Raw genomic sequence first — 14,212 nt, forward strand, 5'->3', positions numbered from 1 at the left:
CATTTTCTTCTTAAATATGAAGCTCCGAAGTCTCTTTCTTAAAGATTTTCTTCCTCAGATTTCAGGCTCCAGATGAGACTAGGAACTCTACTGGGAGACCAACAGAGTTAATAACCTGGACCCCTTGGGGGCTCTCAGAGACTGAACCACCAACTGAAGAGCGTACACCAACCAAAGAACATACATGGGCCTCCCTGCTCAGATCTATGGGTCCTGCACAACTGGAGTAGGGACTGTCACAAAAGCTGTTGCCTGTCTGTGGGATATGTTCTAGCTGGGCTGGGCTGCCTTGTCTGGCCTCAGTGAAAGAGTATGCACCTAGCCCCACAGAGACCTGATGTGCCAGAGTGGGTGGATACCAGAGGGGGTTCCACACTCTCAGAGGACAAGGAGAGGGGAGGAGTGATGGGTGGGGAGGAAAGAGCAGTGAGCAAGATGTAAAGTGAATATATAAAAATAACATGAAAAAGCAACTTAAAAAAATTCTCTTCCTCTCAGCCTCTCCTCCCTCCGGGGAAGACATTTGCCGCTCTAAGAAATAGGTACCCAGAGGATGATGTCTCAAAATCATCGATGACAGGAAATAAATGTTCCTAGTCTATTGTATCTAAAAACTAAAATTTGAACTCAGGCTTCCATCCCCATGTAAAACAGCTGTCAGAAGCTGGGCTTGATGGCATCAGCCTCCAATTTCAGCTATGCAATAGATTTGGGTAAGGGGATTGGAAGTTCAAGGTTCCTCTGGGGGTACAGAGTAAGTGCAAGGATAGCCTGGGAAATATAATGAGACTCACAGTAAAAAAGTAAACTGAGGGCTGGCCACATAGAGCCCAGTCTTAGGCTTGCTCAGTAAGCACGAGGCTCTAGATTCAATACCCAGTGTCACAAAAACAAACACCCAGCTATCAGAGACACCCAGGGGGGAATGTTTGCATATTTGAGAACAGTACAGGATTGTTAAAACTCCTTATAGACTACAAAGGGCTGCAATACAGCCCAGGGAGAAGGACTTGATAATATGCTTTAAAAAGTGGTACCCACCACGAGAATTTTTCTAGTCTTTGCATTTTCTTTTCCTCCTTCTGGAACTTGCTAAAGATGAGTCCCAGAGGGTAAGAGAGATTGTTCCATGCTTACGAATGAGACCTTGCAGAAGGCCCTGGTGTAGTCCTGAGCACCCATGTTAGGTAGTTTACAAATGCCTGTAAACTTCAGCTCCAGGAGATCTTACACCTCCGACTTTGAGGCACTCTTAATGCACACAGAACTACCCCAACTTAAATAAATAAAATAAATCTTTAAGAAGCAAATCACCAGAAAAGAAATCAAATGACAACAGAGGTATTTTGTCTAAATTCTGCCACTAACAGAAAAGGGTTCAGTAGCGAAGACAAAGTTGACCTTTAAACCTAAAGACTTTCAACCAACAACTTACTTACACGTTGGAGGAAACTGTAGAAAGAAACAAAAACACGTGTTAAAAAATGGAACAGAAGAAAACATTTTTAAAACAAATGTTTTTTTAATAAATAGAAAAACTACTGCAGTTAAAAATAAACAGTATTTAATGTATTGTCATTATTAAATGACAACTTTTCAGTAAGGACAGATACAGAGGGGTAGAGCTGATATATTTAGGTTGCTATGAATCCCTTGGCCAGCATGGCAGAATGCATTTTGGATATTCAGGATTGAAAAATAAAATGTAAAAAAAAATTTAGAAAAAAGCACAGGTGTATATCAACTGGATTTCCTGATAGGAAAAACTCAACATCCATGAAGTTCAGTAGAATGATCTGAATAGGAAACGGTCTTTTGTTCGAAATCCTCTAAACAAAATGAAATGACAAGGAACCAACAGGGGAGAAGTCACTACAATGAGGAGCAGAAGATTCCTTAATAATAGTAAAATATGCTTCTATTAAATTGTACATAATTCAATTTATTTGAAACACGAAAGTCTGAAATATTGCAGTGACCTAAAACTAACTCACACAAATGAATGATGAAGTGTTTAATCTTAATGAGCACCTTAAAAACCCAAATGTAAAGAAAATGTACACCTGATTTATCTTAACAGGAGAGTTAGAACTAGGCTTAGACCCAGGATGAAATGCAGGGAAGGGGCCAGACTCTTACACTATGAGGACTTGGAAGAAGGTAACTTGGTGACATGGATGGGGATATTGAATGTGTCCACATTTCTGACCCAATAACTCATCAGGAATTTACCTTAAGCAATAATAAGACATGAACACAGAACATTAAAAAAATATGCCTACAAAATTTTGGAACTAGCTTCGCTGTTAGTTGACTGGCTTAAACATAAAGGAATTTATTTGATTAATTATCCTTCAGACATTACTTTTTCAAGAAACGTGGCCATCGAAAATAGTCAACGTTATATTGAATGACAGATGAAAAGATCAGTTTATCCAATTACATCTCCTTCCCAATTTTGTTTTGCCCATCCATCAGAAGAGTGAGTATTCTGGGAAGGAAGAGTCCGTGGATTCACATTCTTACACTTACATGCATTTTCATATTCTATGTTACTTTTAAATTCATGATGTGTCATTTGAAAAGAGGAAGACTGGGAGTGGGTGCCTCGGCTCTCCTCACCAGAAGAGGGCGCTGCTGTATCTTTCCAAGGGAGCAATAGCTCGATTGCCTGGTAAATCTAGAATATTCTCCCAAGTCCCTAAGATTTACTTTCCTTGGTGGTCACCTTGGCTTTTTTTTTTTCCCCCTGCTTTTTGTTTGTCTGTTTGTCTTGTTTTTGTTTTTGTTTTTTTCTGCTTCAGACATTTTCATGAGTTTCCAGTGACCCCGGGGGCACTTCCTCCAGTCATAGCATTAAGGAACATCATTTGCTTTTGGGAGGCTTGGCTCTGATTCCAGCTGAGCATCTTCTGGAATTCATGAATGCCCCTTCATCAGAAGAGGAGTGAAGTGAAGCATGAACTGAGCCATAGAAAGGTTGAGAACTGCCACATGCACAGGGAAGGAATTTGAATGAGCCCCCAGTTGCCTGACTGTACCTGCGCCTTCAGGTGCTGGCATTCTTTGCATAAGGAAGCTTGCAACGTGAACATCTTATGTTTGCTCTGTGTAATGGAGCTATCATGTAGCCTTTTCAGGCTGGTCTTTCCTGTCATTCTGGAAGCCAAGCCCATCTCTCAGTAGACTGCTCATGACTCAGTACTCAGAAAAGACCCAAATAGTAACTTATTTCATTTAATTATTATGTTCTGCAATTGTCAAGTCAATGTTATCAGTATCTTACTACCCCAGGATTCTGGTCCTCTCTTTTCTTCAACCATTATATCTCTCAATATGTGCCTAACTAAACTTTATTTTGACTCAGTAAAATATCCTCAGGTTAGAAATATGGATAAGGGAATGAGTGAATGCCTCTATAGAAAACACCTGTTAGATGCCTGTCTGTGATCTTGAAGACAATTCAGATTATGGGAAAACATTTTTCCCCATCATCATGGGGACAGTCAGACAGTTTATGTATAGTCAAGAGAAAACACAAGTTGGATGTGGTAGTTCATTCCTATAATCCAAGAACTTAGACATGGAAGCAGCCACACTGCAATGGTCTGTGAGAACTTGTTAAAAAAAAAAAAAAGAACATAAAATGGGAGAGTATATGATGCAGTGACCTTGGATATTTCCGAGCTGTCTTCCTTCTTCCCTTTAATCACCTGACTTTAGTTTCCAGAAGTTCTCTATTGGGTAAGTAGGGGTTCGTGAGGAACTAACTGGACCACACAAATCAGAGCTGGCCTACGACTTTTGAGCTACTGTGTAAGCTGCGTATGCCGCTAGGTTTCCCTTTTCCTAATCTACCCCAATACCTAGCCACAGAATGTTTGCATGTTTTCCCAGTGTTTAATGTAGAAAAACAGAGAAGGCTCATTTTAAACAATGAAGCTTTTTAAGAAAGAGAAAACATCCCACCCATGGCCACATTGCCTACACAGCAGTCATGTTCTATGTGCTGGGTTTGTACTGATACCTTCATACTGCATGGTTGTTACCTGTGGAGGATGTGCACTGGGACCAGCGCTCTCTAGTCAGGGGAACTGCACTACTGATAACAGGGATGTCTTCAGAGGTCCTCAGGTCTGAAAATACTGAGTTTAACCCCCCGCACAGTCTCACTTCAACAACCCACGTAGCAATTCGTAAACTTTTGCCACCCTCCCAGTGGAATCTTCGCATTTTGGAGCTCAGAGGTGCAGAATCCAAGGCCTAGGTCACCTTGAAGACATGCCAGAACTGTCTTCTTCACAAGGATGCTGCCACTGGGGTCAGAGTGAAGCAGAAGTCTATCCTTTTTAGAAACTGCCTCCCCCTCTAGCCCAGGAAGAAGCTCTTCTGGGGATATTCTTTTCTGGAATGAGGTCCCTTACTGAGACTTGGCTCTTGCATACCTTCATCTGAAAACCTAACTCTTCCCTGGGAGTGTGAATCAAAGGTTAGGGATGACTGCTCGGGGTGGGGGTAGGGGGTTGGGGAGGTGGGGGAAAGTGTGAAATGGTAATCACTTTCATATGACACTTGAGAAATGTTATAATAAAGCTGAGTAAATTGGAGCATGAGTTAGCCAGTCCTTTGCCTAATGATGTCACTCACTTTGTGCTTCCTCCAGCCTATGATTAATAAAAGGGGGTTATTACAGTAACTCACTCCTAGTGGGCAGCAGTGACGTCAGCAGCAGCTGAGCAAACTGACTACATTTAGTTGTGCGCGTGTATGTGGGCATTTTTTTTTTTTCTCCCTGTGACTAACATGAAGCTAGCAGCATCTAATAAAACAAAAGCGTCTTGAAAGTTAAGGAAGTTATTGAGTGAACTCTTCTCTGCAGGGAGCTCCATTTTAATTGTCCTCCTTTCACAGCTAAATGATAGCATTGGCTAAAATGGCATTATTGGTTTTCCAGTCATTTCATTAAAGTGATCGCAAGTGGTCTTCGAGAGATGGGATTTTTGCTTTTAATAGAACAACTGTCCTTCCATCCATTATTCTAGCCCATCTTTCAGAAGGAGTGAGTAAATGCTAGAACAGGGGACTGTGGCTATAAGTTGTCCTTGGAAAGCTTGAGATTACAGAGTTTAGTGATACCAGATAACCTACAAGATTGTTGTATATTTTTATACTTTGGTTATCCAAACCGATGAGATGAATGCTGACAGAATCCTGCCTGCTGACCCACCTTTGAAAATCTGACCTTCTAGAGATTAGACTTCGGGCACCTGGAAATCTTTATTGACCAGGCTAGGCTGCTGCCAGAACATGGACAGAAGAGGTCACAGTGCAGTGAAGGACAGCACCCAAGCTACTGTGGCTTAGACGTGTCTGAGAGCTGCTCCCACGGGACGCAACCTTTGGACTTTATCTGGACATGCAGGAGGTAGCAGCTCCCTGATTTAAAACAACACAGAGAGACACACAGACAGACACAGAGACACACACTGGGGTGGGGAGAGAGAGAGAGCGAAAGAGAGAGTGAGAGAAAGAAAAAGAAGCAGAGAGAGAGAGAGAGAGAGAGAGAGAGAGAGAGAGAGAGAGAGAGAGAGAGAGAGAGATTGGACAGCGTCAAGCTTTTTGTTGGCTTTCACTTCTTGGATCTATAATTGGACAACAGGTTATAGAGGTATCTTTGTGGATAAGCAAAACTGGATTAGAATCAAAGCTCTCTTATCAATTTAATGGAATCTACACACTAAATCTCTGTGTCCTCATAGCTGTGTCCTCAAGCCAGGAATATGGGACTTGTTATCCTAGAGGTTCCAGGTAAGGAAAAGTATAGCGGGGCACTCTGTTCTATATTCCTTTGAAAATGTTTTCCATAGTTTTTTTGTTTTTTTTTTTAGGGGAAATAAGTCAATTTCTGTAGCAGATGTTTCCTGATTCGGTTTTAACTGAGTTACGACAATGAACATATGCATGTTGGTCAAAACTTTGAGAAGGCATATTTATATAGTTTCTCTATAGGTTACAAGTGATTATTGAGGCTTTGTATGTGCTAGCCATTCTTGGGAAGAAATCCAGGCATTTATGAATCATTTGGGAGTTGATTGAAGCTTTTGGTTCTAAAATGACCATTTACCTGAGTAGACTATGATTCATATCGTGGAGGAGATGACATGGCGTCATGATGTCTAAGACACTCCTTTCATGGCTCTGTCCATTGACAAATGAACTCTGACTTATTCTCTCCTTTCTGGATGATCTGAGCCACTGAGACGCTAAGCCATGACCTTGGGACAGTCGCCCTTGTCTCCTGGACAGTATTCATACCTAAGCTGCCTTTTTGTAGGCTGTTTCTGTCTTCGATATTTATCGTTTGTTGCTGATGACACCTTCTCTGTGTCTTTCACAATCATGTCAGGCTCTTCTCAGAGGAACAGCACCTGGAGGGCCACAGCCTTCCTTCATCCACTCCACCTCCTGATGAGAAGGGCACTTGCCGGATAATTTGTTGCTTGGAGTGAACATTACGATTTAGACAAGAATTCTGCTTTATTTCTTTGGATAGTAATTGTATGTCATTACTTTGAGTACTAGACAATAAAAATAAAACCTATTAGCCTTTTCTTTTTCTCTCTTATTAAGTTAAGCACGGCTATCTCAGATTTGCAAAATTTACTTTGGGGAATTCACTGTTGCATTGATTGATCTGTTACTAAACAGCTAAAGTGAGGAACCCAGTCCTCCATTTACTTTTTCTCTGTGAGTCCCTTATCTTCGAAGACATTGGGTATGAGTCAGCCCCATCAGGATTTGTTTTTTGCCACCAAGACTGCCCTTGGTTTAACCCCAAAACTGCTTGAGAATGTACTGAGGGCATATGAGAATGTGGGTGGGGACTGCAAGGCTGCCTATGGAAGTCAGCTATGTATTGCCTGGTGTGAGTTTCTAGTCATTGGGTCCCATACATGCATGAGGAAGCAGGGTCACTACAATCACTAATTCTTTGCATAATTGGATTCTTTTCCAGTGTTATAGTCTGGGTTTCCAAGTCCTCTTGGAGCACAGATGGAAAGGGAATTGGGTGAAATCTTAAAATCATGACTCTAACTCAGGGGTTCTCACTGTATAATCATTGCTAATTTTTCTAGCGTGGGCACCATCCTGTGCTGCGCATTGTAGGAGAGCTTTCAGCATTGGCCTCTGTTCAGTAGATGCCAGTAGCACCTCCTTCCTGGTTGTGACAGCTGAAAGCATTGTCAGATGTCCCGGAGGGAGAAACCGCTTCACCCGAGAACCGCTGTTCTGGAGTAAAGAAAAAACGGTTTACTTACGGAATGTTTCTCCTTTTTCTTTTCCCATTTTTTTTTTTTTTTTTTTTTTTTTTTTTTTTTTTTTTTTTTTAGCTGTAGCATCTGGGGCCACTGTTCAGATAACAGTCTTCAATACTCTGAGGATAGGTCCTCACAGACAGCATGAGGCCTGAAGGGATACTCAGGTGGTTCTGAGGAAAATGTGAGTCTTAGGAATCAGGGAGTTTGGGGTTAACGGTCTCTTATTTGTTGTTTTGGATACAGTTCAGAGCAATGTGAATGCCACCCCCCCTTCCAGTTCAGTTTTGAACTATTCATTCTTGTTCTAGCTTAGAAGCACACAGCCCCCTAGTTGGATTTTGACTGCAAAGTGCCGCTCCATCTCTGGCCCAAATCCTGGTATCTAACATTTGGCCCAAACTAGTTACAGGCTGTGGCCTGTAGGAAACAGACAGGTTTGCCAACCCCATACTCTCCCAAAGCCATTTGATGGGATGGTTCAGACAGGGACTTCCACAGTTTACTGCAGCAAATATCATTCAGAGTCCTGCCTGTGTTTTTCTGGATGCTGCGCTGTCTCTTGTGGGGAGACGGTGACCCTAACCAAGGAGGACAGGTCTTTTTTTTTTCCCCTGAAGCCCAGAACAACACGTAGCTGATGAGAATACCTCAAAAGTTCTTTTCATTTCCACAGTCACGTTTCACTTTCCCAGCAAGGCAGAAATCATGATTTTTTTTTTTTTTTGGAAACAGATTTCTTTTCATGGGAAGGGACCAAACACCCTGAGTTATCAGCAGCTTGTCCGTGCCTCTGAACCACCAGCCTCCTGCCCTTCAGTTGAATCAGAGGACACTTGTCAGTCACCTGCTTAGGGTGTCCATATCCTCTGGCTTGCATGTTTGACTGGATCATAGGATCTGTGAGCAGTAGCTAACCAGAGTCGTGGAAAACGGCTTCCTTCCCAAGCCTATCTCCTTGCTTCAGGGATAGTGAGGGAAGAGCGGTTAATACCCTGCACGAAAGCTTAAGGACATACGGTTTGCTTGAGAGGAAAAGTGAATATTCTCACTTCTTGATCTCTGCCAACTTTATATGGGCCCAGCTGCTGCACAGGGCAAACACACTAGTCCAGAGTTAGCTATGCCCCTAAGATGTGTGTCACCACAAGCCACCGGCCAGCACTGAAAACGCAGGTTTCCCCTATCTGCCCAAAGGAGCTCTATCCTCAAAGGAACTTTGTTTCTTGACCAGCTCACTAATTGTGATTGAAAACACCAGCTCCCCAGCAATGCTCACGCATCCGAGTTAGCAGAAACAAGACAGGCCCTAATTGCTCCATTTACATAAAAGTAGAAACATACAACTTCTAAATATAAATCTCTGGCACATCTCTTCTTTTGCAATTACAGTAAAATAAGGTACCAGTTTCCCTCCGGGCTCCTCCTCACAGCAAGCTGCTCCCCGGGTTCGCTAGTGGCTGCTCCTCCAGGCAGCACAGGGCCAGCGTGGAGTTGGAGCTTTCTGAAGTAGCCAGTAAATCAGAACGCCTCCGCTAGGTGCAGAGCGCGGTGGCAGCGGGCCACTCTGCCAGTGCGGTAGTCGGTGGGACCGAACTCCACACTCGGGAAGGGGTAGTCTGCGGGTGCGGGGCCTGAGCTGCCGCTCGCCTCGGTTGGCCAGGAGACCGGCAGCCCCACTGCAGGTCCTGGTCCCTGACATTCCCTGGCACCGAGGGCTGGGATCAGAGATTCCCAGCTGCACTCACTGAACAGTGATTTTTTTTTTTTTCTTTCCCCTCCCTGAATTCTTTAGCTGCCAAAAGGGGGGGAAAAATCAAGAGCTGCGCTTTTAAACGAAGTTGCCCTTGCTGGTGTTCAGGGTAAAAATAGAGGCGGCCGCTTGGACCAGCTTGGCCCCTGAGTCCAGGCGTCCCGCGAGCCGGGCTGGAGCTGCGCATTCGGGAGTGATCCCTGGAAACTGCCAGCAGGTGCTGCTCAAGGTACGGTGGTAGGCTGAAAAGGGACAGGGCCTGGGTGCAGGGAGTCTCCGCGGGAGGGGCAGGAAGTGAAAGAGAAACCAACCCCGCTCAGAGCTCCGCTGACCAACGCACGCCCTGGGCCCTGGAATTCAGCTGGGAAACGCTGATCCTCAGCCCAGAATATTCCACAGAAGCTATTTTAACCTGCCTGCTTCCTCCACCACCCCCACCTGGATTTCCATGGAAGGAGAGAAGGCTTTTCCAAAGTGGTTCCAGCTCTGAGGTTGGGGGGGAGATCCAGCTACGTCATAGCTACTAGACTGGCTTAGCAGGTTGGCACTTTGACTGTGTCAAAGGCCAACAGGGTCTCAGAGTGACCCTGTGTGAGGTGGCCCCTACAGTCAGGGTCTTGAATATTCTCATGACACACATGCTTAAGAAACTACCGGGATGCTCAGAAATAACATTCTTTTGTGAGCAGTGAGTTTTGATTCCGAAATTATACATCCCACTTTATAGATGGAAACACTGAGGCTTGAGTTTAAATGAGGAGGGAGCCTCGGAGCTGGGATCTGATTCGGGCACTCTTCTGGGCCAAGCCAGTCCACAGTCTACATTCGGGTGCCAGTGGCACTTTCCCTGAAGTTATAGGTGAGGCAAGAAGCGAGTTTAGATGCTCAGGGGGTTCTTATCAAACAGTATGGAAGCGCCTGTCTTCCAAAGGTTTATGCTCATCCTGGGGTTGGAGTGGAATTGACCATCACTGATTTTCTTTCTGTCTTTACCACCCATAGTCCTCTCATTTTCCCCCTGCAACTTTATTTCCTACTTCAGTTCTCTTATGCGGTTCTTAGAATACTCCTGCCCGCCCCCCCCCATAGCTAGCATCCACACTTTGTAAGCAGTCAAGAGAGACCCTTTCATAGACAGCTCCTGGTGTCATAAAGGAACCTTCCCCACTTTGCACCAGGAGACCAGAGCCTCTATAGTTTGCGTGTGGGCACAGTGAAAAGTTTATTTTATGCATGTTAAATCCGGCACACAAAACAACATATCTGGTCATATGGCTTTCATTAGTCCCCAATTTTGCACGTTTTATCCAACTTGTCATAAGAACCTGGTCAGTGCCTTAGCCATAAGTCTCCCTGAGAACAACAGCCCTTCTCCACTGTGCCTCCCTCCCTCTCTATGTTATCTCCCTGCCAGTGTGACCCAGGCAAAAGAAAAACACAAACCTAACTTTACTTTTATTTTAAGGAGAGTTCACCTCTTTTCATTAAACTCATATTTATTGTATTTACAAATGATTGGACTTGAAGTTCTAGCTTTTAAAGAAAAGATGCAGTTTTGTGTGTGTGTGTGTGTGTATGTGTGTTACTGTTGTTTTTGCTAGTTAGAGTGGGACTCATCTAGGCAGGGTACTTATGAAGTTCACTTGCAAAGGAAGACCATTTCCCAAGTCTGAGTGATAAATGATATATGAAGCAGGCATTCAATTTCAAGGTGTAAATTAATAGTGTGAGTCAAAGCAGGGAGACCATCATCACATGGACATACAGATTTTCCTGAAGAAAATATTTTTACTATAATCATAATTATAATACTAGAATTCCCATAAAGAACACTATGAATTTTCTTTGCTGTGGAAAAAGTATGGCGCTTTGCAAATAGAAGTAACTTTATGAAGTAACAGATGTCTTATGTATAGACATTAAGGCTGAGCCTGAGTCTAATAAGAGGTGTGTGTATGAGTAGTAAAATGTCAAAGCTGGACACTCTTGGAGATGTGTGTATTTGGTTCTCTTATGTTTGTAAAGGGTGGGCTATTCCTAACCACGGGCTTTACTGGCTCAGTACATCACCCAGGTCGTGTCTCAGAAGCCAAGAGAGATTTCCATTAGATAATGAATTATGAAATGTCTCACCCTGGAAAAACGAGTCATCTGCTGATGTCATGCTGATTCTAACCAATCCTAAACAAAGCCCCAGCCCTCCTCTTTGAGAGGTACCAATGTGTGAGTGTACAACTAAGTACTACAGTATAAAACTTCACAGTGCCAATACCATGAAGAGGAATTCAGACAGCTCTGACCTCATGAGACAAGAGCCGGCTGACAAAGCAGAAGGGACCCAAAAGGTAATGCTTTTAAATTCTTGCTTCTGAGCTCTCTACACATTAAAAGTCAGTATGGCTAAAAGGACTTTTACAACTTTTTGGCACCTCCATAGGCATTGTAAATTGTATCATTTTCTATTGTGCAGGCAGGTTAATACTGTTTTTTAATAGTCCTAGAGCATGCAAATAGATTATGTGTTTATACAACCCACTCAGCACACACATACAAGTACATATGCCAAAAAGAAAGTTATTTTTAAGAGTTCCATTTGCAAACAGTAAATCCAGGGAACACACACATATTCACATGCAGAGAGAATCCAAACATTGATAAGTTGCTCTTATCCAAACGCTACTATTAGGACTCTCGAGTTGTTTAGAGTCATTAAACTTTTAGCTCTATGTTAGTCTGTCTCGTAAAACTTAACTGCACTACAAAATGCTCCAAGTTCTGTATCTGTAACTCCAAATAGGTGGGTGACGTTATTATAACACAGAGATGTTCTCCTGAACCATTGTGATGCCAGTGCCCCTACTTCTCTCATTTTTTTTTTAAATGAAAGTTTTAGGTAATATGGACAGTCTTATGAACAACAGCAGAGTTCTTGGTGTTTCAGGAGCTGGGAGTCCTCCTAACCCTGCAAAGGTGTCAGAGGGCTTATAACCGAGAAAGTCTTGTGCATTGCTGCTTTGGGTGGTTCAGAAAAGCATTGATACCTGTCAAAACTGAAGTTTAACCTAGTGTCATAATTTTATCAACTTCTTATATGTAGATCTTGTGCTTGTAGTTCTGACACCTATTAAATCTGTCCTCCTGACCTGCTTTACTAGACTAGAATGCTCTGAACATAGTAGGTGACAGACAGAAGGGAATGTATCTACAGAGACACAAGAGGGTTGATATGTAGGGAAGAAACTGGGAAAGGAGGATTAGCAGGACACCTTAAAGATACTTCTGCACCATAAAAGACAGAGAATAAAAAGGTGGTGGGAAGAATTTAAAAAAAGAAAGAAAGAAAGAAAGAAAGAAAGAAAGGAAGGAAGGAAGGAAGGAAGGAAGGAAGGAAATCCTCAGAAAGGAATTGTTTTAAAGTGCATATTGGTCTTGTTCTGTGAGTACTGTAATCCTCAATGAACTCAGCTCTGCTGGTACTTTGAAGAGAAATGACCCAGCCAGGCAGCCCTGCCTTGAATGCTATGGTCAAGGCTGGCGAGGGGAGGTGGGCAAGCAGAAGAACAAAATGAGAGTAGTTCATGCCAGGGGAAAAGAGTTTGCCAATATATTTAGAGATTTGTGCCCTCCAGGCCAGTTACTCGCATGATAAGAGTGCACTGTTTTTCATGAAAGGATGTGAGAAAGGCCAAATGAATTCTGCGCTTTATCTGCGAAGTCAGGATAGTGGGCAGTGGGCTATAATTTTTGAATATGTGTGCATCCAGGGTAGAGAGATGGCATACATGGAGTGGCAGGGGGTGAGTACCTTCCCTGACTGTGTAAAATACTGCTTGCCCAAGGGAGCTTCCAGTGCCTTGCTGTGGTGCCCACTTGGCAAAAGCAGAGTATATTATATGACCCCAGACAAAAGTTCTGCTGCACTTGCTCCAGGTCCCATCTCTGGCTGGCATGAGGACCCTGGACATTTAAATATAAATGAATGGCCCAAAGGAGTGGTTCTGGATTCTGTCAGGCAGAACAACCAGCTGTCTCAGGCAGCCCCTCTGCCCCAGTCCCAGACCCCTGACCTGTGCTACCAATCTGAGGACCTCCCTCAGACCCACATCAGGATCAGGTGGGTGCTTACTCCAGGAAAGTGCAAAGCCATGGGAGATGACTTGGGGACACTTTCCTATCTAGCTATCTCAGTGAATGGAAACGGTGCATTTAATTTGTTTGCCTTTCTCCCTCCAAAGAAGAAAGGTGAGGCAAGGAAAAGGATTGAGCAGAGAAAGATGAAGAGAGAGAGAGAGAGAGAGAGAGAGAGAGACCCCTAGACTAAAAGTAAACCGATTTAGAAGAATTGATTGAAGAAAGGACTGAAGAGTGCTCCCCCATCCCCCAGAGGATGGTATGATTGGAAGAGAGGTGTACATGAGGGAGCAAGAAGCAGCAAGAAGGCATCCTGTCAGAAACGGGCAGTCCCTCCTCCCTAGTCACAGCTCATACTCACAGACGCCCTCCCTCCTCCCTCTCCCATTCACTCACTCACTTAGGGCCAATCCGTCTCTCTCTCTCTCTCTCTCTCTCTCTCTCTCTCTCTCTCTGTGTGTGTGTGTGTGTGTGTGTGTGTGTGTGTGTGTGTGTGTGTGTAGTTTTGCATGCATATGCATGTGAAGGCCAGAAGTTGATGTCAGGTACCTTGCTCAATCACCTTATATTGAGACAGAGTCTTTCGTTTGGGCCAGAGTTTGCCAACTCAGCTGGTGTAACTAGCCAGCTTGCACATGGAGACCTCTATCTCTACCTTCAGAGGAATGGGATTACAAATGGGACACATGCTGGTTAAGGTTTTTTGTTTTGTTTTGTTTTGTTTTCAACTTGATGCAAACAGGGGTCAACTGAGAAGATGGGAACTTCAGTTGTGGAGAATTTTCTTGATTAATGACTAATGTGGGAGGGCCCAATCTATAATGGGCAGAGCCTCCCCTGTGCTAGTAACTCAGTGGTATAAGAAAGCAGGCTTAAAAGCCGGGCATGGTGGCACACACCTTTGATCCCAGCACTTAGGAGGCAGAGGCAGGCAGATTTCTGAGTTCAAGGCCAGCCTGGTCTACAAAGTGAGTTCCAGGACAGCTAGGGCTATACAGAGAAACCCTGTCTC

At 43.7% G+C, this 14,212-nt stretch overlaps 1 protein-coding gene across 5 annotated transcripts in view; it reads left to right on the forward strand.

Annotated features, from left to right (window-relative positions):
• Nucleotides 1–5,559: 5,559 nt before the first annotated feature.
• Inhba (inhibin subunit beta A) overlaps nucleotides 5,560–14,212 on the forward strand; it is a 19,128-nt gene continuing 10,475 nt past the window's right edge. The window contains exons 1-5 of one of the 5 annotated variants that reach the window (XM_029547518.1): nucleotides 5,560–5,668; nucleotides 5,760–5,808; nucleotides 7,392–7,500; nucleotides 9,112–9,298; nucleotides 11,333–11,414. The gene's annotated coding sequence lies outside the window, so the exon portion shown is untranslated. Of the gene's footprint in view, nucleotides 5,809–7,391; nucleotides 7,501–8,654; nucleotides 9,299–11,332; nucleotides 11,415–14,212 lie in introns of those variants that run through there. The other 4 variants (XM_029547517.1, XM_029547519.1, XM_029547516.1 and 1 more) reach the window with 4 other exon arrangements.

The sequence above is a fragment of the Mus pahari genome, chromosome 16 (genome assembly GCF_900095145.1).
Source record: "Mus pahari chromosome 16, PAHARI_EIJ_v1.1, whole genome shotgun sequence".
NCBI lineage: Eukaryota > Metazoa > Chordata > Mammalia > Rodentia > Muridae > Mus > Mus pahari.